Source organism: Trachypithecus francoisi, unplaced genomic scaffold, assembly GCF_009764315.1.
Source record: "Trachypithecus francoisi isolate TF-2019V2 unplaced genomic scaffold, Tfra_2.0 Lachesis_group1, whole genome shotgun sequence".
Lineage (NCBI taxonomy): Eukaryota > Metazoa > Chordata > Mammalia > Primates > Cercopithecidae > Trachypithecus > Trachypithecus francoisi.
Genome location: NW_022681454.1, coordinates 160,867,248 through 160,895,179, shown reverse-complemented (window position 1 = coordinate 160,895,179; position 27,932 = coordinate 160,867,248). Strand labels below are relative to the sequence as shown.

Sequence of the window (27,932 nt, the reverse complement as noted above, 5' to 3'; positions counted from 1 at the left end):
AGTATCTGTATATCCCAAGGAATATTTCAATTCATACAGACTTCTGTCACCACTTAGTTTACTTCATGTAGTTATGTTTCACTTTATACAATATGCATTTTTCTAAATCAACATATGTACATTTTTAAAATTACGTGTTAATAAGCTTTAGGAAAATTTTTCCAATATTTATTTTAGTGTCATTACCTTTCATTGTATTTTATTTTTAATTTGTTTCTGTAGGTTTGGGGGATACAAGTGCAGTTTTGATACACGGATATTTCCTGTAGGGGTAAAGTCTGGGTTTTCAGTGTATCCATCATCCAAATAGTATACGTTGTACCAATTCAGTAATTTCTCATTCCTCACCCCTCCCCCAACTTCCTACCTTTTCAAGATTCCGTTATTATTCCACTCTCCATGTTATTATGTACCTTTAGTTTCCACCTATAAGTGCTAACATGCAATATTTCATATTATATTATATATTATATTATTATATATAATGCTATATATTATATATGATGTTATATGATATGTATAATGTTATATGTAATATGTAATGTTATATATTGTATTACATATAATGTTATATAATAATGTTTTATGTATATATAAAACATTTTATTTATTAAATCATCTGTTGATGGAGACAGGTTGATTTCATATGTTTGTTACTGCAAATAGTGCTGCAATAAACATATACATGAAAGTATCTTTTTGATACAATTATTTCTTTTAGGTAGACACTCAGTAGTGGTATTGCTGCATTGAACTGTAGTTCTACATTTAGCTCCTTCAGAAATCTCCATGCTGTTTTCCATACATGTTGTACCAATTTATGTTCCCAGCAGTGTCTAAGTGTACCTTTTCCGCCACATTTTTGGCAACCTGTATTATTTTTAGCTTTTTAGTAATAGCTATTCTAACTGGACTAAGATGCTATATTCTTGTGGTTTAATTTTGCATCTCTCTAGTGATAAGCGATGTTGAACATTTTTCAAATTCTTGTTGGCTATTTGTATGCCTTCTTTTGGAAACTGTGCATTCATATCCCTTGCCCACTTTTTAATGGGATTATTTGTTTTTCTTTTGTTGAGTTTTTGAGGTCCTTGTAGATTCTGGATGTTAGTCCTTTGTCACATGCATATTTTACAAATATTTTCTTCCATTCCATAGGTTGTCTGTTCACTCTGTTGATTATTTCTTTTGCCATGCAGAAGATTTTTAGTTTGAGTCCCATTTGTCCATTTTTGGTTTTGGGGGTTGTTTTGTTTTGTTTTTGAGATGGAGTCTCACTCTATTGTCCAGACTGGAGTGCAGTTACAACATCTTGGCCCACTGCAACCTCTGCCTTCCTGGTTCAAGCGATTCTCCTGCCTCAGCCTCCCGAGTAGCTGGGATTACAGGTGCAGGCCACCACGCCTGGCTAATTTTGTATTTTTTTAGTGGAGACAGAGTTTTGCCGTGTTGGCCAGGCTGGTCTTAGCATCCTGACCTCAAGTGATCTGCCTACTTCAGCCTCCCAAAGTGTTGGGATTATAGGCATGAGCCACCATGCCAGGCCTGATTTGTTCATTTTTTTTAATTGTTGCATTTACATTTGAAGTTTTAGTTATCAATGTTTTGTCTAGGCCAATGTAAAGAAGAGTTTTTCCTATAAATAATTTTTATAGATTTTTATATGAAAGATTTTATAATCTCAGGTCTTATATTTGTCTTTAACCCATCTTGAGTTAATTTTGTATATGGTAGGCGATATTGGCCCAGTTTCATTCTTCTGCATATGGCTATCCAGTTCTTCGAGCATCATTTACAGAACAGTTTGTCCTTTCCAAAGTATATGTTTTTGTCAACTTTTTCAACAGTCAATTAGTTGTAGATATGTGACTTTATTTCTGGATTCTCTGTTCTGTTCCATTGATCTGTATGTGTATTTTTATACCAGTGAGATACTGCTTTGCTTACCATTGCCTTGTAATACCATTTGAAGTCTGATAATGTAGCACTTCCAGCTTTGTTCCTTTTTCTTAGTATTGCTTTGGTTATTTGAACATTTTTGGTTTCATATAAATGTTGGGATTGTTTTTTCTAATTCTGTGAAAATTGACATTGGTATTTTGATAGGATTTGCATTAAAAGTCTAGATTGCTTTGAATAGTGTGTTCATTTTAATGATATTGTTTCTTTCAATCCATGAGCTTGGGATGTTTTTTCATTTGTTTGTGTCATCTATAATTTGTTTCATCAGTGTTTTGTAGTTTTCCTTGTAGAAATCATTCACCTCCTTGATTAAATGTATTTCTGGGTATTTCATTTTGTGTAGTGAATGTGATAAATAGTGGTTATTTCTTGATTTGGTTCTCAGCTTGATTATTATTGGTCTATAAAAATGCTACTGATTTTGTACGTGCATTTTGTATTCTGAAACATTGCTGAATTCATTCATCATATTTAGGAGTCTTTCAGAGAAGTCTTGAGATTTTTTAGGTGTAAGTTCATATTATCAGCCAACAGAAATAACTTGATTTTTTATTTGCAATGTGGCTGTATTTTCTTCTTTTTACCTTACCTATTGCTCTGGCTAAGATTTCCAACACTATGTTACATAGGACTGATGAGAGAGGACATACTTGTCTTGTTCCAGTTCTTAGGGGAAATGCTTTTAGCTTTTCCCTCTTCAGTATGACATTAGTTGTGAGTTTCTTACTTATGTCTCTTATGATTTTGAGGTATGATTTTTCTGTGCCTAACTTGTTGAGAGTTTTTATCATGAAGGGGTGCTGAATGGCAGTAAATGCCTTTTCTGCATGTATTGAGATGATTATATTTTTCTTTTAATTTTAATTCTGTTTATGTGGTAAAATGCATTTGTTGATTGCATATGTTGAACACTTCTGGAATTGCATTCTTGGAATAAAGCACAATTAATTATGGTATATTATCTCTGTTACGAGCTGTTGGATTTAGTTTGCTAGTACTTTATTGAATATTGGTCTATAGTTTTCTTTTTTCTGTTGTTGCATTCTTGCCTGGCTTTGTTATCAGCATGACACTGGCTTCATATGACGAGTTATGAAAATTCCCTCATCCTAGATGTTTGGAAATAGTTTTTATAGATCTGGTACAAGTTCTTCTTTATATTTGGCAGAATTTGGCCCTAAATCCATCTCATCTTGGATTTTATTTTTGTTGAGAGATTTTCTTATTGCTGATTCAATTTCACCACTCATTATTGGACTTTTCATAATTCTATTTCTTCCTGGTTCAATCTTGGAAGGTTGTATGCTTCCAGGAATTTATGCACTTTCCCTAAGTTTTCTAGTTTGTGAGCATAGAGATGTTCATAGTAGTTTCTGATAATCTTCTGTATTTGTGTGGTATCAATTGTAATATCTCTTTTTTCATTTGGAATTGTGCGTATTTGAATTTTCTCTCTTCTTTTCTTGGGTGTCTAGCAAGTGGTCTATCCTTTTTTATCTTTTCAAAGAATGAATTTTTCATTTCATTGATTCTTTGGGGATTTTTTGTTTCAATTTAACTTAGCCCTACCTGAACTTTATTATTTCTTTCCTCTGCTACCTTTGGGTTTGGTTTGTTCTTGTTTTTCTAGTTCCTCAAGGTGTGACATTAGGTTTAACTTGTGATTTTTTTTGATGTAGGTATTAAACACTATAAAATTCCCTCTTAGCGCTATTTTTGCTTATCCCAGAGGTTTTGTTATGCTGTTTCTCCATTTTCATTTGTTTCAAAACTTTTTAAATTTCTGTCCTAATTTTGTCATTGACACAAAGATTGATCAGAAGCAAGTTGTTTAATTTCTATGTATTTGTAGACATTTAAGAGTTTGTCTTGGAATTGATTTCTACTTTTATTCAATAATAGCCTGAGAAGACGGTTGATATGATTTTGTTGGTTTTACATTTAATGACACTTGTTTTGGAACAAAACCTATGGCCTGTCTTAGAGAATGTTCTATGTGCTTATAAAAAGAATATATATTCCACAGTTGTTTGGTAGAATGTTCTTTAAATGTAAGTTATATTAATTGGGTTTAATGTTCATTTTATTTGCAGTGTTTCTATGTTGATTTTCTCTTCTGATGATCTGTTTTGTGCTTTCAATGGGTGTTGAAGCCCTCCACAGTATTGTATAACTATCTGTCCATTTTCTTAGGTCTAATAGCATTTATTTTATGAAGCTGGGTGCGCTAGTGTTGGGTGCATATATATTTAGGATTATGTCTTCTTGTTGAAATAATCTTTTTATTATTATATAATGACCTTCATTGCCTTTTTTTAACTGTTGTTAATCTAAAGTTTGTTTTATTTGATATAACTATAGCTATTCCTGCTCACTTTTGTTTCCATTTAGGTGGAATATCTTTTTCTACCTCTTTGTTCTGAGTCTACAAGGGTCTTTACCAGTTGGGCTGGTGTTTTGGTTTGTTTGTTTTTTTTTTTTCTGTAACCACTGCCTCCAGGGTTCAAGCAATTCTTCTGCCTCAGCCTCCCAAGTAGCTGGGATTACATCCAGCCACTACATCAAGCTAATTTTTGTATTTTTAGTAGAAACGGGATTTCTCCATGTTGGCAATGCTTGTCTCAGGTGACCTGACCTCAGGTGATCCACCCCCCTTCGGCCTCTCATACTGCTGAGATTACAGGCGTGAGCCCTGTGCCCAGCCTGGGCAATATGTTGTTTTCCGTAAACAACATATTGTTGAGTTTTGTGTATGTGTGTTGTTTTTTCTTTTTTTAATTTATTTCACCAGTCTATATCTTTAAGTAGAGCATTTAATCCATTTACTTTCAAGATTGATATGTGAGGCTTTTGTCCTGTCATAGTATTAATTTTTATCTAGTTGCTTTGCAATCTCATTTGAGAATCATTTTATAACACCCATGACTTGTATACTTTTGTGTGTTTTCATGATGGAGAATATCAATCTTTCCTTTCTATGTTTAGTACTCCCTTGAGCATTTCTGGTATGGCAGGTCTAGTAGTGAAAAATTCTACCAGTGTCTGCCTATCTGGGAAATACTTTATTTCTCCTTTCTTTATGAAGCTTGTTCTGGTAAGATACAAAGTTTAGGACTGAACAGTTTTTGTCCTTAAATACCTTTCAATTCTGTATTGAAAATGTAATTCCAATTTCTTCTGGCTTGTAAGGTTTCTGTTGAGAAGTCTGCTGTTACTTGGATGATGTTTCCTTTATAGATAACCAGATGTAATGCTTTTGCTTATTTTAGGATTTTCTTCTTCATGTTGACATTAGTGTGATGACTGTGTGTCACAGTGAGCTCCTTCTTGCAATGTAGTTCTCTGGAGTTTGTTGAGACCCTAGTATCGGGATGTTTAGTTCTCTTGTTAAACTAGAGAGGTTTCTCTCAATTATTTTCTCAAAAAATTTTTAAACTTTTTGGATTTTCTTCTCCTTGGGAATACCTATAATTCATAGATTCAGACATTTCACACAGTCCCCTGTTTCTTGTAGGCTTTGTTCATTTTTCAATTATTTTTTAAAATTATTTTTAAATTCACTTTCTGTCTGATTAATTCAAAAGTTCTGTCTTACAGTTCTGAGATTCTTTCTTTTTAGTCTACTATATTGTTTAAGTTTTAACTATATTTTGTGATTCCTTTAATATTTTTTTATTTCCAGAAATTCTGTTTGCTTTTTCTTTAAAGTATCTATTTCTTTAACAAATTTCACATTCATGTTTTGAATTTATTTTCTATTTTTTTGTTTTGGTTTTCAGATTTTCCTTGGATCTCTTTGAACTTCATTACAATGTATATTTTGAATTATTTATCTGGCATTTCCAAATTTTCATTTTGATTAGGATCCATTGCTAGAGAGCTAGTGTGATCCTTTGAGAGTGTCATAACACCCTGTTTTTTAATACTACCAGAATTGTTATGGTGCTTCCTTCTCATCTGAAGAAATTTTTACTTCTGATTTTTGAGTTTACTTGTTTATATGAAACATTTTTTCCTCCTTAAGGGTATGACTGCATTGTATGTTGAGTGGTGTCATTCGACTTTGCTTCTGGGTCCTTTCAAGGGGCCAGGGCTCTGTATGAACTCCTTGCTTACAGATAGCCCTACAGTGGTGGTCTTGTCAACTGATGGTTGTAGTACCAGTGTAATCAGTGTGTGAGTAGACTCTCAGCTTCCTGCAGAGATGGGGAAGTGGAAGTCTCAAGAAGCTTATCTCATTCCCAGCTCTGTGCACTTACATCAGCATATTTTTTACTGGGTTACTGTGTTTAACCTCTAGGCCAATAGATGACACTCGTATGTAAGAGTTGGCTGCAATCATAGCCATAGGATATATGTTTGATCTTTATTTGCAGAAACCTTCCCATACCTCAGTTAATGGACTGTTCTCTGGAAGGCATAGTGGCCTGGCCTTCTCTCTCATCCCCAGAGAGGGGTGAAATTAGGAAGAGCTGTACTAGGCTGGTCCACTCTCAGATCCCTCAATGACAGGCAGAAGCATCATCCCTGATGAAGGTGGCAGGGGAGTAGCATACACTGTGTGAGATTTCCTTGGATTAAATAGTGTTAGTGTCATGGCTGTTTCATATGCCAGTCATAGTAGTAATGAACTAAGTGGGTGAACATGGTTAAGCCTCCTGACTAGCTGGGATGGTGTGGCCAATGGTGGTAGCTGAGGTCGCACAAAACTTTTCACCTTCCTGAACCCTGCATAGTTGTGTCATCTGATGTTCTAATGGTCTGTACAGGTTGTCCTCCTGGCCAGTAGGTGACACTTGCAGGAGCCAGGTGCAATGGTGGCAGTGGGATTTATGCTTGACCGTTGTTAAACAGGTACTCAAATGTCTCAGGCAATGAGCAGGGCAATGAAACTCGCAAGGGTCCTTCTTCAGTGTTCTGCCACCAAGGTAGATTTCCTGGAAGCCAGTGAGGACTGGGTCAGGTAAGCCTAAGTTCAGTCTTCCTAACAGTAGGCACTAGCAGCAGTCTCAGTGGGGGTCAGAAGGTAGTCAACTTAGGCAGCAGATTTCCGTGAGGTCCCCTTTGAAAACCAGGAATAGCTGCCTTGTCCGAGGACTAGGGACTGGAAGTGCACACAAAGCACTTCCAATACTGCTTCTTCTCACAGACTCCCTACCATGCACCAAGTCAGATCCAGAACTGGGTAGTGTCCAGGAGACTCCCTGAGGCCTGGATTGCCCAGCTTCTCAGTGGAAAGGTACACCACAGAGAAAGTCTCTCTTCCTTTCCACACCCTGAAGACTAACAGTTTTTTGGCAGGGCCGCAGCCTAGGCTGTTGCCTTCAGCTTTGAGGCTCCTGTCCGTATAATAATTACATCCCAAGACGTCCTACACTCATGAACCATCATCCCTACACTCGGTCTAAAAACAGATGCAATTCCAGGGCGCTTAAATCAAACCACATTTACTGCCATACGACCAGGTGTCTACTACGGACAATGTTCAGAAATCTGCGGTGCTAATCACAGTTTTATGCCAATTGTTGCAGAATTAATTCCACTAAAAATTTTCGAGATAGGACCCGTATTTTTTAAAAAGTATATAAAGTTTCTACTTTTATCAAGCTCCTGTGTTCCTTCTTGGTAAAAGTTCACAGTATGAATCTCTACTCAGTATTTTGCTCTTTCTAAGTGGGTGAGGCATGAAAACAAAGCCTTCGATCTGCCAGCTTGGGGAAAAAAAAACAAAAAATTTTGATGTGTGACATATATACATGAAAAGAGTATAAATTCATGCATATATACTTTGATGAATTTATAATGAATAAACTAATATGTGTAATCAGTACCACGATCCAGAAATCAAATATCTTCATCACCACATAAGACTCCCTTGAATTGGTTTAAAAACTCCTCTCCTGAGGTGATAATTGATCTGTTCCCATTTCTAACGGCCTGCTTTTGCATGTTATATAAATGAAATAATACAGTATTTATTATTTAATGTCTTCCTCCTGCTCAGATTTATAATATTTATATATTTTGTATAGTTGAAGCATCTTTATTCTTATTACATATAATAGTTTACTTTCTGAGTATACCAAAATTTGTGTATCCAGTCTACTCTGGATGGACATTTGATAGACATTTGGAAAGCTTCTATATTTTGTGTTACTAATTATGGTACTATTAATATTCTTATACATGGCATTTAGTGAGTGGTGTGTGTGTGTGGGGGGGTGTGTGTGTACACAATGCACATCTATTGAGTATGTACTTTCTAACTTGAGGAGTTATTTGGTCAAAATTATGCATATGCTTGGTTTTAGCAGATAGTGGCAGCTTTCCAAAGTGGTTGTATCATTTATATTCCCACTAGCATTATTAGAGAGTTCCAGTTGCTCCATATTTTCACCAACACCTGAAATTTGTAGAGGCTCATATTTTAGGTATTTCTGGTGGTGATTTTAATTTATGGATCCCTGATGACAAATAAATGTGAGTATTTTATTCAGAATTGGCATTTCTGAGAAAAAAATAAAAAACAAAAGGAATTAGTATTTTAAATATATTTACTTAACAGTTACATATTCCATTTTATAAAGTGTCTATATAAATCATTGGCCTGTTTTACTACAGGTTTTTCTTTTTACCTAAGATTTGTGTTACTTCTTTATATATTCTGAGTATGAGTCTGTTACCAGATATATATATTGCAAGTATCTTCACCCATTCTGTGGTTTTCATTTCATTTATTTTCTTGTGTCTTTTAAACAGACATTCTTCACAATAATGTAAGTTAATTAAAACATTTTTCTTTCTTTATGGTTTGCATTGTTTTATATTCTGTTAAAAAATATACTCCAGGTCATGAAATTGTCTTCCCACAATGTCTTCTATGGACTTTATCATTTACCTTTTATGTTTAGACCAGCAATTAATGCATAACTTGTTTTCTGAATGGTGTGTGGAAACAGTCAATATTGTTTTTAAAAATATGAATACCTCAAAAAAACAGCCATTTGTGAAAAGAGTATATTTTATATATTGTGCTGTGGTGTCACCTTTATCAATCATCTGGTGTCTGTATATACGTAGAACTCCTTTTCAAATCTGTTTTGTTTTACTGATCTATTTTTTATCTTTGTGCCAAGACCATGTTGTTTATTTTTATTGCTTTGATAGATGGCAATATTAATCTTTCAATTTTATTCTTCAAGAATGCCTTGATGTTTCCTGGACATTTGCATTTTTGTATAAATGTTAGAATTAGCCGATCAATTTACATACACATAAACAAACACACTCACATTCTCACTGATATTCTGATTGAAATTACCTTGACTCTATAGAATTGATATTTTAAAATACTGAACCTTTCTATCTATTAACATATTATTACATTTCTTAAGATATTATTGGCCGGGCGCGGTGGCTCAAGCCTGTAATCCCAGCACTTTGGGAGGCCGAGATGGGCGGATCACGAGGTCAGGAGATCGAGACCATCCTGGCTAACACGGTGAAACCCCGTCTCTACTAAAAAAATACAAAAATCTAGCCGGGCGAGGTGGCGGGCGCCTGTAGTCCCAGCTACTCGGGAGGCTGAGACAGGAGAATGGCGTGAACCTGGGAGGCGGAGCTTGCAGTGAGCTGAGATCCGGCCACTGCACTCCAGCCTGGGCGACAGAGCGAGACTCCATCTCAAAAAAAAAAAAAAAAAAAAAAAGATATTATTTAATTTCTTTAAATAAACAGTAAAGTTTAAATTTATTTAAATAAGCTATCATATATTACATTGTGTTAGCTTTATTCATAGATATTTTCCTGATTTTTTAAAAAACTGCTTGGTATGGTAAATATAAAAAATATATTGTCATTCAATTATTTTATAGTTTTAGATTTTATATTTTGTTTTTACTCAAGGTAGTGCTCAGTGAGCTGCTACTGTAGATTTTTCTTTAGTTTTCATTTCTTATTTTTAGAAGCTCTTCTTCCTTTGTGGATGTTTTTGGTTCCTTGATATTCTTTTTAGGATTACAAAAGGTTATGAATGCTACTATTCTCATTATACAGTTGGAGTGCAGAATTCTCTAAATGCCATGATATTAGAAAATCCCTTAGGTAAGCAGTTTCTGTCACAGTAGTCACCCTCAGGAGTGACAATGATGAAGTAAACCACCTGTATGTGTATGGCAAGGTCATGATAGATAACCTTTGTATTTTCTTTCCCCATCAAGCTGTAGCAGCTGTTTGCCTAGATAACAGTGACCAGCAGTAATAATACATCCTAGCAAATTCCTTTTAAATATTAATGCCAGGAAGTAAATAACTTAATAACATGTAAACAAAAAATGATGAATGCTATGAGTAATGCAAAAAGTTTCATAGCAATGAATGTTATCTGTTTGATACCTAGCTCTCCCTGAATCATCCGTCATGAAAACAAGGAGTATGAACACAGAGTAAGACAACACAGGAGAGTAGAAGAGAGAAAATCAAATAAGGAATCTCAAATGCAGCCTCTACCTTGCCTCCCAAACATTGTGAACACAAATTTCAGTGAACATGTTGGTGAATAAGGCAAGTACATTTAATTAATTTTAGTCAAGCAGGCAAGCACAGCTTTTGTTTTGTTTTTGTTTTAGATACTGAAGGCTCTCTATACAGAAAGCAATTGTTTAAGGGATAACTGATTTATAATAATCGCTCAGTGTGCGCATGAAGAATATACAGTGATATAAGTATAGCTAGAAGGTTGTGAATTTCTCACTACTATAATAAGGATTGGTTTAAACTGGGAACACTTACAATCAAACTGTTTGAGCTTAAGTAAGATCAAATGTTATGGAACAGAATTCACTTATTCATTCTTTGATTTATTTTTTCTTGGTTTCCAATATTAATCCAGTACCTAGTCTATGTGAACAGAAAGGGAAAGGAAAAAAGGAAAGAAAGAAAAAAAGGATATAAGTTTCTTGTCCTCAAGGAATTTCCATTTAGTGGGCATTAAACATTCTGATTTATAAGTCGTGAGTTGACACTGAGTACAAATATTATCTTCCTAAAATAAGCTATTGGTTAATAACAGTGAGTATATGAGAGCCTGATGTGTCAATTACAGTGGTTAAGATTTGAAAGGATATACTTAGTTGGCATGAAAAAATCTGGGACCTTTTCAACGTAATTGAGGATTCACAGAAAGTGCTCATTTCTGGTATTCTGGAGACAGTGTTATTGAACATTGGCTTTACAACATTTTAAGCGGTAAAATGTAATTTCAAAAAACACAGAATGCCGGGTTAATAGAGGCATGCACCCTTTTTATGCAATTGTTTAACTGCAATGATCCAGAGGCTGAGTAAGGCAGATTATGTTCCTGGATCTATTCAGGGGTCCTCAGAGAGGCCCATCTATGAAAATATAAATTTGCTGTTATTTTTCTTAAATATAATTGGGAAGCTAGGATTCGAAAGAAAATATACAATTGCTTTTTGAGAAAGGATAATATTATAATATCGGATAGATAGAAAACATTCTGAATTGTAAACTTTAGGTATTCCTTCTTGTATTTCTGCTTTGAAATGAAGGGGAGAAAAGTATAGTTAAGGGTACATGTATTCTTTTGTGCCCTTTCTACATATTGCTGCTTATCTGTAGCTTTACTTCATAAGCTCATGAAGTTGTTGCTTTATGACATGTTAATGAGCTCTTTCTATACTTTGAGTAACTTATTTTCTAAGTTATAACCTAGCCAAACTATATATATATTTTGTATTTTATATAAATTATATATATATTTAATATATATAATATATATTTCTATATATTTTAACTGTATTATTCTGGTATATGTATCAGAATAATACTGTTAAAATTTAACAAAATGGAAATGATTTTCATATTTCAATTTAAAATATGTGAAGCTAGAAGAAGATAATACTTCAATCATAGTTCAGAAAGCAAAATCTAATGCTTTTCAAGTAATTGTTCTAAAATTCCTCTCAACTGATCAGTTCTTCATAATCAGAGAGAAGTTTTTTTATTCCTTCTTTTTTTCAAGAACGTCACCTTAAAAATATTTATGAAAATCTTTATGAAAAGAAGAACAGAAAGTCCAAGAGAAGAAAATGGAAACCAGCAGAAGGCTCTACACAGTACACTTCCACTACAAAATTATAGGCAACTTCCGAAGGAAATAAGAAAAGACAATCAAGTATTTACCCTTAACCACGTGTCCTTTATTCTGCTTTACAAATGTTTATTTTGAGCAGAAAGTACACTGAACAATTAGTAATGAAGCCTCATGGTTCATTAGTAATGAACACATAGCCTATTGTATTATATAAAACAATAACACAAGATTCAGGACAATATATACCTGAAATCAAACAATTTCTAATGGTAGCATTCACATCAATATATTTGCATTTTAAATATTATGATCTACTAAATAAATTCTAGCTGCTAATTGTGAGATGCATGATAAAAATTATCACATTGATTGACTTTTCTTAAATTAATATATAAAGCACTTTACTAAACTAAAGTTCTCAATTGTTGAAGTAAGTAGACTTTCCTTTTCCTAAAGCATCTCATCCTAGCCAAACTATATATATGTTTTAGAAAACTTTTACAAAAAGAGAAGAGCTTATATAACATTTATTTCAACAGTTTGTAATTTTTAACTGAGTAAAATATATATATATATATATATATATTTTTTTTTTTTTTTTTGAGATGGAGTCTCCCTCTGTTGCCGGCCCTGGAGTGCAGTGGCCAGATCTCAGCTCACTGCAAGCTCCGCCCCCCGGGTTCACGCCATTCTCCTGCCTCAGCCTCCGGAGTAGCTGGGACTACAGGCGCCCGGTTAGATTTTTGTATTTTTTAGTAGAAACGGGGTTTCACCGTGTTAGCCAGGATGGGCTCGATCTCCTGACCTCGTGATCCTCCCGTCTCGGCCTCCCAATATATTTTAATATAATCTTTGTCAGTTTACAGTTTAAGATATTCTCTAGAATTTCACTGCATATTTAACATAGTAAAACATGTGGGCCATTCATTCCTGTATTTATTTTATAATCAATGATGTCATGAAGAATCTATTCTTAAGGAATTATTGCTTTCCTATTGCTCCGTGGATAGTAAACTTCTCTTCCTAGTGGCTTAAAAATCTTTGAATAAGTTGAGCTAATGTTCTGGTAACTCTTAACCATTGTCTTCTACCCCCATAGGCTTTTGTATAACCAGACTATTAGAGAAATGACCTACTATTAAGCAGAGGTTCTGAGTGTTTGTCTCATTTGTTTTTTATGAGAACAGAAGGTAAACATGAAGCAAAAGTAAATAATTCTTTGGATAAGATAGGTATAAGCTACATTTGCTTTTATAGAGAGAAAGAGACAGAGAGAGAGAGAGAATAAATAATAAATAAATAAATAAATAAATAAATAAACTGGCTTGATGTAATGTTAACCTTTAAGCCATTAGTAATCTATAACCCACATAAATCATCCTCAATATCCAAATATATATGGAAAAAATCGAGTAAGTCTTTTCATGCCAACATTGCTCTTCAGTGCACACTTTAGCGATTACTTTTTCATTTTCCTCTTTACACTCTTCCAGCATATAAATACAAAGAACCTAAAAAAAAATTAACCTGACATTATAAATGGTTTTCTGTCTTTTTTTTTACTGTTATGCTTAATAGCTTCATTAACCTTTACTTCCAAACACTTTTATATGAAGTTTATACTTTCATTCTGCAAAAAGAATAACATAAAACTAAATTTCATAAGAAAATGAGACAAAATATCTGTTTTAAACAAAATGTTCCTTTCATATAAAAAAGCTGGGTAGATGATGTATGTGACACAAACAGACAGCAAAAGCTTTGCTGGCTGTAGTGGGAGGAATGATAGGAATGATGGTGTCACCAATGAGTGTTCACTGGGGTGATACTGACCTGTGTCAGTCCTCCTCTTTCTTCCATTCAATACAAAATATGTTTGATCAAAGGATTTTTCTCAGGTAGGCCTTAATAGTTACTTCATTAATGGTCCCCGTTCCAACCAGTGACCCAGAAATGAAACACTACATTTCACAAAACTGCTGGAGAACACTATAAACAAGACTTAAAAAATGTCATGTCCTTGAAAACGTGAAATCCAATATGCTGGTATATGTCTTTTACTCAAAATAGAATTCAAAAATAAAATGTTCCATGGGCCACAGAAGAAGGCTAAGTCTGTGTTTAAAAAGAAATACAAATCTCTTCTCTGTAAGTCAAACATCAGAAAAGCTGAAATGTGAAGCTACTGTGGTACGAGATCAACCCTATAGCTTCTTTCATATACCAGTTATACCACTTCAATATTATTTATAACTCTGAGGAGACTACACAAGTTATTTCATGATTTTTGGAAAGTATTGATTTCAGAAGAGAATGGAGATTTTTCCACACACAAAAAAACGTTTAAACCTATTTTAGCACTAACTGATGGCCTAAATTATCATCTTTAATTCAAACAATAATTATGCTGACCCAATTCTTAAGAAAAAAACCTTGCTTAGCAATTTATGCATTTAAATAAAATATTAAGACTTCTTTGAATCTCACAAAATGAAGCACAAATGTAAATCTAACAGATAATCAGTTTAAATATAGTATTTATATGTGAAAAATGATTTTCATATCAACCTGCATGGACATTTTCTTGACTATTTATATATAAAACGATTTTAGATCATAATAAGATTATACTTGTTCATGCAAACATCAAAAGATCTCTCTCTCTCTTTCTCTCTTTACCTACCTACCTACCTACATACCTTACTATCTATCCTGATGTAATAGTAGGGATGTAAAAGACTTAATTCTGTGATTGCTGATGATTTAGCACCAGTGACTGCTAAGTAACTTCCACTGAAGTGTTCTCCAAAATGCCCACAACTTTGCATTCACACCAGCAAAACGCGTTCCAGTCATACTGCATTCTCACCAGCATTTGGTATTGTCAGATTTTAATGTCTAAGCATTCTAAATGGCATATAAAGTAAACTCATTGGGTTTCATTTTGTATTTCCCTAATGCTAATGATGTTGAGCTTTTTTATGTTTGGACTAATTTCTCATGTGCACTTGTTCTTTGATAAACTACCTGTTCAATCTATTGTCCATTTATTTCCAGTTAGTTGCTATTATAATTTACTTTTGATCATTTTTAAGGTATTCAATAGATATGTCTTTTATCAGATACATGATTTGCGAATATTTTCTCCCATCTTGCGTATGGCCTCCTTAATCTCTAAACAATGTCTTTCAATATCCAATTTGTCATTTTTTTTCTTATGAATTTTTTTGATATTTTATCAAGGTAATACTTAAACAAAGGTAACAATAGTTTTTTAATATATTTTATTTTATTTTATTTTATTTTATTTTATTTTGAGACGGAGTCTCACTCTGTCGCCCGGACTGGAGTGCAGTGGCCGGATCTCAGCTTACTGCAAGCTCCGCCTCCCGGGTTTACGCCATTCTCCTGCCTCAGCCTCCCGAGTAGCTGGGACTACAGGCGCCCGCCACCTCGCCCGGCTAGGTTTTTTGTATCTTTTAGTAGAGACGGGGTTTCACCGTGTTAGCCAGGATGGTCTCGATCTCCTGACCTTGTGATCCGCCCGTCTCGGCCTCCCAAAGTGCTGGGATTACAGGCTTGAGCCACCGCGCCCGGCCATATATTTTATTTTTTAAATTTTATAGTTTCGGGGTTCAAATTTCAGTCTATAATGTATCTGCTGTGTAGTGTTGATTGAGGTTCATGTTTTTGCACGTGGATAGTCAGCTGATCCAGCAGCATTTGCAGAAAAAAACAAAAACAAAAACAAAAATTACGCTTAATGCATTGAATTGGCTTTGCATCATTGTTTGCAAACAATTAATGACATACATATCTATTCCAGGATCCTCTTTTTTATTTCCAATGATCTATATATCTATTCTTTTGCCTATACCACGAGTCACCAGATTTTTTTTTTTCAGTAAAGGGCCGAATAGTATATGTTTTAGGCTTTCCAAGTCTCATATTTTTCTTTGTATTTTTACTTTCCCAATCTTTAAAAAAATACTTGTAAAAGGCCGGGCGTGGGTGGCTCTTGCCTGTAATCCCAGCACTTTGGGAGGCCAAGGCGGGCGGATCACGAAGTCAGGAGATGGAGACCATCCTGGCTAATAGGGTGAAATCCCGTCTCTACTAAAAATACAAAATAATTAGCCGGGCGTGGTGGCGGGCGTCTGTAGTCCCAGCTACTCAGGAGGCTGAGGCAGGAGAATGGTGTGAACCTGGGAGGAGGAGCTTGTAGTGAGCTGAGATCGCGCCACTGCACTCCAGCCTGGGCGACAGAGCGAGACTCCGTCTCCAAAAACAACAACAACAATAAGAACAAATGTGTTAAAAATAGGCTCACAGTTCATACAAATAGAGACTATGAGCAGAACTTGACCTGTGGGACATACGTTGCATTCCCTTAGCCTGTACTACACTGTCTTGATTAGTATAGATTTTCAAAAATTACTGAAATCAAATAGTGTGAGTTTTTCAATTTTGTTGTCTTATGTCGACTATTTTTGACTATAATAATTTTTTGGGTTTTTTTTTGGGTTTTGTTTGTTTTTTTATATACATTTTAGAATTAGCCTGTTAATTTCTATAAAATTTCCTTAGGAGATTTTGAGATTTCAATTGAATTGCATTAATTTTGATTAGTTTGGGGAAAATTAAAATCTTAATATTATTGATTTTTTCAATTTGTGACTACAAATTATGTCTGATTTATTAGATTCTTTTGTTTTTCTTCATCAATGGATTGTACAATTTTCAATATACAGATGTTGAACATAGTTATTAGATTTATACCTATTTTATGGCTTTGATGGTATTATGAATTATAAGGTTTTTAAAAATTCAAATTTCCAATTGTTCATTGTCAATAAAGAAAAACCACAACAATCTTTTTCTGAATTTTCACATTATATCCTATGAGCTTTCTAAACTCACTCAGATCTAGAAGTTTTATGGTAGTTCTTCTGGATTTTCTATGTAGATAGTGTCATCTATAAATAAACTAGTTTTATTTCTTCCTTTCATTTTTTTTTTTTTTTTCTCTTTTGTGTAGTCTTGCACTGGCTAGGACTTCAAGTACAATATTCTGTAAGAGTGGTGGGAGTGAGGGCTGTTAATGTTTCCGATCTTAGGAGAGAACTTACTCTGATTTTAATCATTAAGTATAATGTTGGTTGTAGTAGTGGTAGTTTCTGCTGCTGTCGCTGATCTTTTATCAGATTGAGGATTTTTACTTCTTTTTGTATATAGTTGACATTTTATCATGACTGTTTGTTGAAGTTTACCAAATATTTTTTCTTCCAGTATTTTTCTTCTTCAGTCTGTTGAATTATATTGATAGATCTTCAACTGATGAACCAGGTTGGAATAAATACCACCCAGAAAATGACTGACTAGAGATGTCAGATGCCAGTTCTCAGAAAGAAGAACCAAAGCTGGTTCTTTCCCATGGGTAATCCTAACTCGAGCAGAGCATGAAAGGGAAAGTGCTGGAGCCTAGCAGAGCCTCATGGGATGAACTTGGGGCACAGAAAAAGCACAAGCAAGAGGCCCTTAGAGTCTGGTTAGGATCCCCGAGGAACTTGTCACTTGGCAGAAAGGGCAGGTGAGAGTGCTTCGGCTCCCCTCACCCTTGCAGCTGACCTCAGGTATCCAAACTGTTGGAAAGCTCCTCTGCCCTCATGAACCAAAACAGTGGTGTGGGTAGCGATTTGGGAACTTCTTAAGAACATTTACACCACACCACCAACTCCCGCAGAATCTCTGGCCCTTCCTCCAGACCCAAGAGGTGGTGGCAGGCACCAAACGGGGCGTACAGCCAAGGAGGGACTGCATCCTGCACAGAGAACCTGAGCCCTTGCGTCTCCACATCACCGGAGCCCCTGCAGACATTCCCTAGCCTCTTCCACACAAGGCTGGGGGATCCAGGACAACTGAGGGGTATCCACAGGTCCAGGTCTCCTCTTGGGACTACTGCTCCTAAGGGAAAGGAGAGTGCAGAGCACCAAGGAAACACCACTTGGGAGAAAGGGCACAGGGTCTCCAGGGAGGGGAGTGAGACAGCTTCATGTCTCCAAGTCTTTCCAAAGTTCTTTATTGTCACAGAGACACGGTAATATCTCTGCTCTTGGAAATTGTTAAATCTTCTTTGACTGATATTAATATTCCATTGCAGTAAAATTTATTTTATCTGCATAATTGGATTATTACTTATAGCTTTTTTCTTCTTTTTAAGCAGCTGTCCTGATTCTACAATACAATATACATCTTCAGTTATAACCGACTACCTTTAATACTATTATGCTGTTATATGTGTAGTGTTAGTAACTTACAAAAATGTAGCCCCAATACCTCTCTTCCATTCTCTGTGCTGTTATTTTTATGCAATTCATTGCCACTATTTTCTTTCAGACAGCCAGTTCTCTTTTAGACTATTTACATAAAGAAAAATTACTTTATCTGTGTTTATTTAATTCCATGTTCTCTTTTGTGAATGTGCAGATCTATGTCTTTGCCTAGTGACATATTTGTTCTGTCTGTGGAATTTTCGTTACTATTTCTTCTGGTGGAAATCTACTAGCAAATAATTCTCTCAGTCTGTCTAAAATTCACTTTTTCTTTATTGTCAAAAAAATATTTTCACTGACTATAGGATTTAGGGACGACTTAAATTTTAATTTTATCAGATTGACGATGGCCGCCCATTTTCTTGTCTACATACTTTCTGACAAGAACTATTCTGTAACTCTTGTTCTTTGTATGCTGCATTTTTCCCTCCTCTGGTTGCTTTTAAGAGTTTTTTTCTCTTTATCTTTGTTTTCAGCATTTTTACTATAATATGTCCTTTTTTTGGTTGTGTTTTGTTTTTCTAGTTTATCCTGCTTTGTTTTCTCTGAACTTGTTGGAACGTCAGTATAATGATTGTCATTAGTTTTGAAAATTAGTCCTTTCTTTGCTTATTTATTTGTTTTGAGGTGGAGTCTCACTCCACCTCCCAGCCTGGAGTGCAGTGGCACAATCTCTGCTTACTGCCTCCTCCGCCCACCAAGTTCAAGCAATTCTCCTGTCTCAGACTCCAGAGTAGCTGGGATTACAGGAATATGCCACCACACCCAGCTAATTTTGGTATTTTTTAACAGAGATGGGATTTCACCATGTTGACCAGGCTGGTCTTGAACTCCTAAGCTCACGTCATCCACACCCCTTGGCCTCCCAAAGTGCTGGTATTACAGGTGTAAACCACCGCATCTGACCTGATTAGTCCTTTTCTTGTCAAAATATTTCTTTGATCACTGTCACTCTGTTGTCTCCTTCTTAAATCCCAATATTATATGTATGTTAGGTCATTTGATATTTCCCTACAACTCTTGGATACTTTGTTCCTTTTCTTCCTTCTGTCCTTCTTTCTTCCTTTATTCTGTATGTCTTTCAATTTGGGTGGTCTGCATAGATGTGTCTTCGAAGTTCACTGATTCTTTTCTCAGCTATGTACTAATGAATGTATAGAAGGGATTCCTTATCTCTGTTACTTAGTTTTTTCTTTTTTAGAATTTCTGTTTGATTCTTACAGTTCTTATCTATCTGCCAAAATTTCCTATTATTCGTGCTTGTTGCCCACTTTTACCATTAAAACACTTAAGAGATTAATTATATGGACTGGTTTGCAGTTAAGCTTTTTTCTCACTATCTTCTCTACTTTCAATTTTTGGTCTTTCCTTTGTTGCTGTGTCTCAAAGAATCTCTTTCTATCCACGCTCAAACTTCTTCTCCAGCAGTAGACTACCATTATTTGTTAGCCTAGTGGTGGGAGGAGATGGTGGGGAAAGAAGTATTCTCTGCTTTCTGGGTCCCCAATCCTAGCTATGTGGTGTTTCCCTATTTTCAGGAGATGACCCTTCTCAATGATCCTGATATTCCCTCGCCTTTGCTTTCTTTTCAATGTTCTGGACCAAGGATGGTTTCCTTCCCCTTCCCCAGAAGTAGAAGATGTTTGTTTGTTTGTCTGTTTTTGATTTTCTTCTCCCAGCAGCAGATCTTCCCTTGTGCCCTGAGAGTGAAAAGTTTTGCTCTTCTAATTCTAAAACCTTTAAGGTTTTGTTCTAGAAGGTAGGAAGATCCAGCTGAAGATCTAGAAGGTAGGAAGATCCAGCTGAATTTTCATGCTTTTCTAGAAAGGCTGTTGCTCCTGTGGTCCGTGTACTGTCAGGGACACTTTGTTTGTTGGTTAGTTTGTTTGTTTTTATCTCTTACCCTGACTGCAATCTTTATTTTGAACACCCAAAGATTTCTATGGGGAAGAGTGCACCAGGGGGTGTAATAAGTCCCCTTTATGTCTGCATTTTCCAGAGTTTCTATGTTCTTAGACTCACCTACACTTGACTTTTAACAATTTGCTAAAAGTTTTTAGATGAAAATGCTACTCTTCTTAATAGCATTTATGGTACCCAACACCTACCCTATGCTATGTTCCTTGGAGGCACTTGTCTTTCTTTAGCATATAGACTTGTGAGTTATTCTTCATCCAACTCTTTCACTGATTCAAAATAATATTGCTTTTATAAATTATATAACTTTTTCTTGTGATAAGTGCAGGAGCAATGTGTTTTCCAGCATTTTATTTTCTAAGTCAGACACCTGATACATTTGAAAAGCTTGAATGATATTTGAATTTAATTTTATGTGATTTTCATATAGAAAGCAAGAAATCTTAAAAAGCATCATTTTATATACAAACTTTATTGCAAAAATCTAAAGCAATATTTTATATATACACATATTTAAAATTATTATTACTTAATGAGATGGGGTCTCACTATGTTGCCCAGGCTAGTCTTGAACTCCTGGGGTCAAACAATTCTCCCACATCAGCCTCCTGAGTAGCTAGGATTATAAGTGTGCAACATTACACCTAACATTTTATATACTATATATTATATCCATATAATATATTATGCATTTTGTAATACTTTATATCTATAAATGATTCTAAGAACCAGAGTATATTATTTTACCTGTATCCCAAAGATTATTTGCATATATGATATCACAAATATTGGTTGCATCCAGATTCTGTTGAGTCTCCAAATGAAATATTACAATTTCTGCAGTGTAGTAAATCACTGCACCAGGTGAGCAGCTGCCAGAATGAATGTTCAAAGGGAACTTTATATCAAATTACTGAGTATTTATACTTTTACTTGTTTCAGGTTTAAAATATGGAGAAGTTAAAACCCATAAATAAAATCCCATATAAGTCAGGATGGCAGAAGTGGAATTCAAGTGGTTAAGGTCTTGCATTGTCTAAAACAGCACTGTCCAACAGAAAATTATACGAAGATGAAAATGAAATAATCATATAATGAAATAATCAAAGAGATAGCACATTTCCATGAAATCTATGTGTGTGTAAATATGTTTGTGTGTTTTAACAAAGATAGATATTCATTCTTTAAAAAGACCAACATAGTTACCAAGAAAAAAGGAAGCATAAATAATAATAATAATGCAGCTAACAAAAAAGTGACATTTATATATATCTTACAGATAAAAAGATGTAAGTAGCTTGATACTAATGAAGTTGATGATTTAGATGAAATAGTCAAAATCTGAGAAAAATTTAAGCTTTGGGGATAAGATAAAATAGAGAATCTAAATAGCCTATACCTATTAAGGCAATTGTATCTGTAGTTAAAAACAAAAATTAAATACCTTAACACAAAGAAAAATTCCATGCCATAATAGATTCAGCAATGAATTCTACCTAACAACTAAGGAGGAAATATAACTTTTTCAGAAACTACCAAAAGAGAGACTTCCTCAGCCTTGTCTCTTGCAAATCATTAAACCTCATATTTAAAAAAGGAGGCCATTAAGAGAAGAGAAAACTAGTTATTCTCATGAACATAAAAGCGAAAATCTGAAATAGTATTTGCAAACCAAATCCAGTGAGATGAAAATGAGTAATATTTTATAATTAAGTTGTATTTAACTCAGGAATGCAGAGTTAACCTTTAAAAAAATCAAGTAATGTATTTCCACTAAATAAAACAGAAAAATCATATCATCTTTATAGATGCAGTAGTAAATAAAAATTAATTCATGATAGGCCAGGCACGGTGACTGACGCCTGTAATCACAGCACTTTGGGAGGCTGAGGCGGGTGGATCACCTGTGGTCAGAGTTTGAGACCACCCTGACCAACATGGAGAAACCCCGTCTGACCAACGCGGAGAAACTCCATCTGAGGCTGAGGCAGGAGAATCGCTCGAACCCGGGAGGCAGAGGTTTCAGTGAGCCGCGAGCGTGCCATTCTACTCCAGCCTGGGGAACAAGAGTGAAACTCCGTCTCAAAATTAATAATAATAATAATTAATGATAAATACCCATATAAACTAGATATAGGTGAAACAAACTTCCTTAATCTGTCAAAGAGTAACTATAGGCCAAGCATGGTGGCTCACCCCTGTAATCTCAGCACTTTGGGAGGCCAAGGTGGGAGGATCACCTGAGGGCAGGAGTTTGAGACCAGCCTGGTCAACATGGTGAAATCCCATCTCTACTAAAAATACAAAAAATAGCCAAGCATGATGGCGCACACGCACCTGTAATCCCAGCAACTAGGGAGGCTGAGGCAGGAGAATCACTTGAACAGGGAGGTGGAGGCTGCTGTGAGCCCAGATTATGCCATTGCTCTCCAGCCTGGGTGACAGAACAAGACTCCATCTCAAAAAAAAAAAAAAAAAAAAAGTATCTACAAAATATTTTCAGCAAATGGTGGTAAACAGTGAAATATTGAAAGAATCATCTGAGATTCAGTGGAAGTAAGATGTCTAATATCGTTTCTTCTTTTCCATGTTGTACTTGTTCTAGCCAGTGAATTAGACAAGGAAATGAAACAAAAGTTACGAAGACTGAAAAGAATTTCTACTAGGGAGAAAAAGCACAAAATCAGGTATGGCCAAGAACTCAAGCAGGTGTATCATAAGATATGTAAATAGTCAAAACATATGTAAAAAGGTGGGCTATTTGATCTGACATCAGTGAAATGGAAATTAAAAGTAATGCAAATTAAAAAGAAGATACAACACATACTTCCACCAGTGTCTAAATGAATGACATAACAAATGTAACTGAGAAAATGGAAAAACTGATCTTTTATATATGGGTGATAAAGAGTTTAAATTGCTACAAAATTACTGGAATTACTTAATAATGTTGAATATGGATATATCTTACTAACCAGAAAATCTGCTTGTATGTTTGTATTCAATATAAATGTGTCTGTGTCTATGTATGTGTGTGTATGTATTGTTTACCTGTTAAGCTTGATTCAATTGAGAAAACACTCAAGGTAAATTTACACATACACATACACACATAAACAGACACAGACACATTTATATTGAGTAGACACATACACACACACAAACATAGATATATAATTTGCAGTAGCCAATACCTAATAAAAATCTAAATGCTTATCAACAATCCAATGGTGAATAAATAAATTTTCATTTATTTATGCAATTTCATACTAGAGAAATGAAATGAATAATAGTACCTTAAAAACACCAACATGGATGACTGTCACAATGATAGAGGCAGGAGGCAGCTAAATGCCTAGGCAGATAGGGAAGGGTCCCCAGAGAACCCCTGACCCACCCAGATCATTGTTTACAGGGGGCTTACCTAAACACGCCCACGGTGAAAAATTTCATCACTTAACCCATGCCCAGTAAGGGAAATAAATCATGGCTCGAAATAAGGGCCTGCATGCACCCTGGAAGCATGGGGTGGGCCCACCAAGAATTCATGGCTTATACTAGGAAGGAGCCTGGCCTCTGCAGCTCCTGTATGGGAGCCCTGGTATTCAATTGTGAGGTGCAAACCTGTTTGCAGGACCCCTCTTTGCTGAGTGCCTCCCATTTGCTTATTAAATTCTGTCCTCACCCTTCAATGTGTCCTCATGACTAATTTTTCCAGCTCGTGAGACCAGAACAGGATTTAGCTGAACTAAGGAGCAAAAATCCTGCATCAACAACATATGGCTGGATGAATAAAGACAGACATAAAAGTATAAATATATGTATATTTGCATTTATATAAAGTTTTAGAAGAAAACTAAACTCTAGTGTTACTCTAGTGTTAGAAACCAGAAATTTTTTGAGGGAGAGTAAGGGAAGAGTTGATGGATAAAGATAGGATTCTTCTCATACATTAAAAATATTTAAATTCTTGTATTGGGTAGTGGTTACACAGATATTCTCTTTGAGATAATTCAATGGGTTTCACATGTATTTATATTTGCCTACTTTCCTTCTATATGTGTTTTATTTCAGTATTTTTAAAGCAAAAAAGACAAAACAAAAATGAGAAAAATCTATTATTTTTAGATGGCATAATTTTTTTTATAAATTCACATCTTGAATTAGTCAAACTTCTCAAAGAAACGAAACCAGTTGGACGTGCATATATAGAGAAAGGGATTATTTTAAGAAATCAGCCCACATAATTATGGTAAATGGGACACCCAAAATTTACAGGTCGGGCCTGTAGGGTGGAGACACAGGGAAAGGCCGATGTTAAAGTTGGAATCCCAAAGACATCCGCTGGCAGAAGTCCCTCTTGCTTGGTGTGGGGAATGGGGTGGGAGAAGTTAGTGTTTTGTTCTCTTCCGGCCTTCAACTGACAGGATGAGGCTCATCCACATTGCAGTGGGCAATATGCTTTATTCACAATCTGCTTTATTCAAAGTCTACTGATTTCAATGTTAATCTCATCCAAAAACAAGCCCACTGAAACACCACAAATAATGTTTGGCCACATATCTGGGCCACATATCTGGACACCATGGCCCAGCCAAGTTAACATAAAATTAATCATTACACTTCTTTTCTGAATCATATTTATATAAAACTTTTCAAATATTAAACAAAATAAAATTATTCAACAATATACATATTGATTAAATGCAAGCCAGAAAGTGAAATACAAAGGACTGAAAGCTGTTACTTTCTTATTTTAAAGCTCAATCCTCTGTCACATTTTCCCCATATTCCTTATAATAAATTTATACAGACCAATTAAAGTTTAGTTTTTAGGCATGACTAACAGAGAGCTGTTAAGTAAGCAGACTGTAATTTGGGGAAGCATATATAGAAAAAATAGTATTTAAGATGGTGTTATCAATTTTAAGTTTCACTTATGCATAGAAAAGTTTGTTCTTAGCCAGTGTATAGTAATTGAATAATGGTTTGATGACTCTATGTTCTAGAATGCTAAAGCTAGATTGTCCAAATTTCTGCCTACAAAGAATTTATTATTTATTTAATGATGACTGATCTCTCTAAGAATACAAAATATAGAGGCTTTTAAAATATATATGTAATTCTATTAGCAAAATGGGTAGACTTAATAGTAATTTTCCTCCAACTTGATTAGAATTCTAGGGATTTGCATTTTGCTTCAGTGTAATACATTTTTCAGATGGAATCTAAAATTATATAGTAAGCTCTGAAGGCTAAATTCCTTTATAATGGCATTGTTTCAAGATTTATCATGCTGATTAATGCAAATCTCTAAATGCATTCTTATTTGGTTAACTGTAAAGCTTAATTCAATTGAGAAAACACTCGAGGTAAATTGTTTGCATCATTTAGGTAGTCACTTTGCCCTCAAAGTTGAACACAGCTCTGTTAGTGTTGTTTGTGTTTAAGTTATCGTTGTTGTATTTATGATGTCTAAATTGTATGCTTTGAGATTGAATGAATGACATTAGTATTTCATAGATATGTTACTGGTCATTTTGATAGCATGCCCTGTGAAATAACAGAAATGTGACTTATTCATTAGAGATTTGCAAGTAAATTCTATAATTTCATTTTTAATGATTGAGTATAGGGATTAGGTGGGTTTGTCTTATTTTGTTTTATGCTAGAAAACTAAAAAAGGAATAATTAATGGCTAACTAAAAAATATATTAAAATGTTCTCTAACACTTAGAAGGTACTCAAAGTCACCCCTTGGTCTATGATTTCCAATGTGCTTCTGTACTCTGTTCTAAATTTTCAGAATCTTTGATCATTAAAAATACACAACAAAAACAAAGTATTCTATTTCCTCACATGCAATCAGATACCTAGTCTTTAAATCTCCTTTTATCTTCCTGCCTTCTCTCCCTCCATGCTTCTCTATTTAAGGTAAAGCTGGTTCGTAGAGTTTGCTCTGCCAGGAAGAGAAACAAGAAAGTGAGTTTAAGTATACCCCATATTGAGCACTGGAATTTGTAAAATAATTTTGTGTAAAGATAAAGGAATATTTTACTGATGAGAATCTTCAGGGGAATCTGATTAGCATTTTTCAAAATGTAGTCTATAAACACCTGTGGGATAATCACCTGGGTATACTATTTAAATGTAGATTTCTGGACCCCATCCCAAATATCTGAACATGAGGGTGGGTGATTGGGATAGAGTACGAGGAGACTGATAAACCTTGGATGCTACAACTACATTAATAATTTTCCTTTACACACTTTTTTAAGAAAAATATCTGTTGTAGGATGTTTTACACATTGGTAGAAATGTTTTTAAGTAAAAAAGGAATGGTAATATTTGTAAGCCAAGTTTTTCCTATCACAAACTTCCACTGTCAGCCTGATTTCAAGTGAAGAATTATGCAAAGGAGCATACAAAATCTGTCAAGGTAAGGTCTTATAGGTTATTAAAATCTAAAAAATTCTAAGTCTACCTATTTGGACCAGAAAATTCTTTGTTATTAGGAACTATTCTGTGCATTCTGGGAGGGATAGGAACATTTATGGCCTCTACTCATTAGACGCCAGTAACACTTCCACCTTATTGTGACAATCAAAAATGTCTTCAGACAATGCCAAATGTCCCAGGAGGTAAAACTGCTCCACCCCTGTTGAGAAACTCAGGTCTAGGTAAATGTTCACAGGAAACGGATTTCTTTTTCTTTTACTTTCATCTACAGATATTATATTTTTTGATGACTGTGATATTTGAATAATCTGAAAAATATCTATCATTGATATAGTTGTTTATATTTTCAACTTTTATTACAAGTAGCCTTAAAAAGTTGGTCTACCTTTGACAAACTGGCTTTAACTGGAAAGGCTAATATTCTTTTTTGCCTCTCTGATCTATCAGTCACCCTTTTATTCTACCAAAACACTATCTTGTCTTTCAACATTATTTTTTGACTAACTAAATTGAGACATATTTTTTTCATGGTTAGAAATGGAGAGTCAAAGGTTATTTCAAACTAAACTATTTTATTACATATATATTTTTTGTCCTTCCAGAGAAGTATGATATTCTGCAACCTTACTTAGCTACATTGCTAATAAATTATTGACTGAGTGTAAACAGTGGTAAAATTAGCCCAGTAATTTTATATTAAATCTCCAATCTACCATTAACTTAATTTCACAATTTCTCATTGGTACTGCATACAGTTTAATGGTACATCGAATGTTCTCCAGTGTTTCAGATATGCATGAGCCACAGCTCCCAAAGTCATGACATGTCCAGTCTCAATGTGAGCTTTGCTGTTTCTTGATCTACACAACTCCCTGTTGGTATCCCTGGGAGTTCCATTGAGGACTCAGAGGAACATGTATTGTGTATTGTCTCTTATGTATTATGTCCTAGGTTCATAACGAAGAATAAGCACAAAACATGTCAGAGTTATGCTGCACTGTCAGGAAAATTCCAGTCAATGTAAGCTCAGCAGCTTTATTCTCTAGAAACAGTGCTCTGTCTCTAGAGAGCCACCTACGTGGGCATAAAAATGGAAAACAGCAGCAGTGTATGCATTCTGTGAGCTGGCGTCCTAGAATGTTTAGTGG

The 27,932-nt window shown here is 34.9% G+C and overlaps 1 long non-coding RNA gene across 1 annotated transcript; it reads left to right on the top strand.

Moving 5' to 3' along the window:
* Positions 1-3,380: 3,380 nt before the first annotated feature.
* On the top strand, positions 3,381-27,932 carry LOC117084845. Its single transcript, XR_004437704.1, has 4 exons — positions 3,381-3,395; positions 7,298-7,528; positions 17,001-17,008; positions 27,921-27,932. It is a non-coding gene; the product is annotated as an uncharacterized LOC117084845 (long non-coding RNA).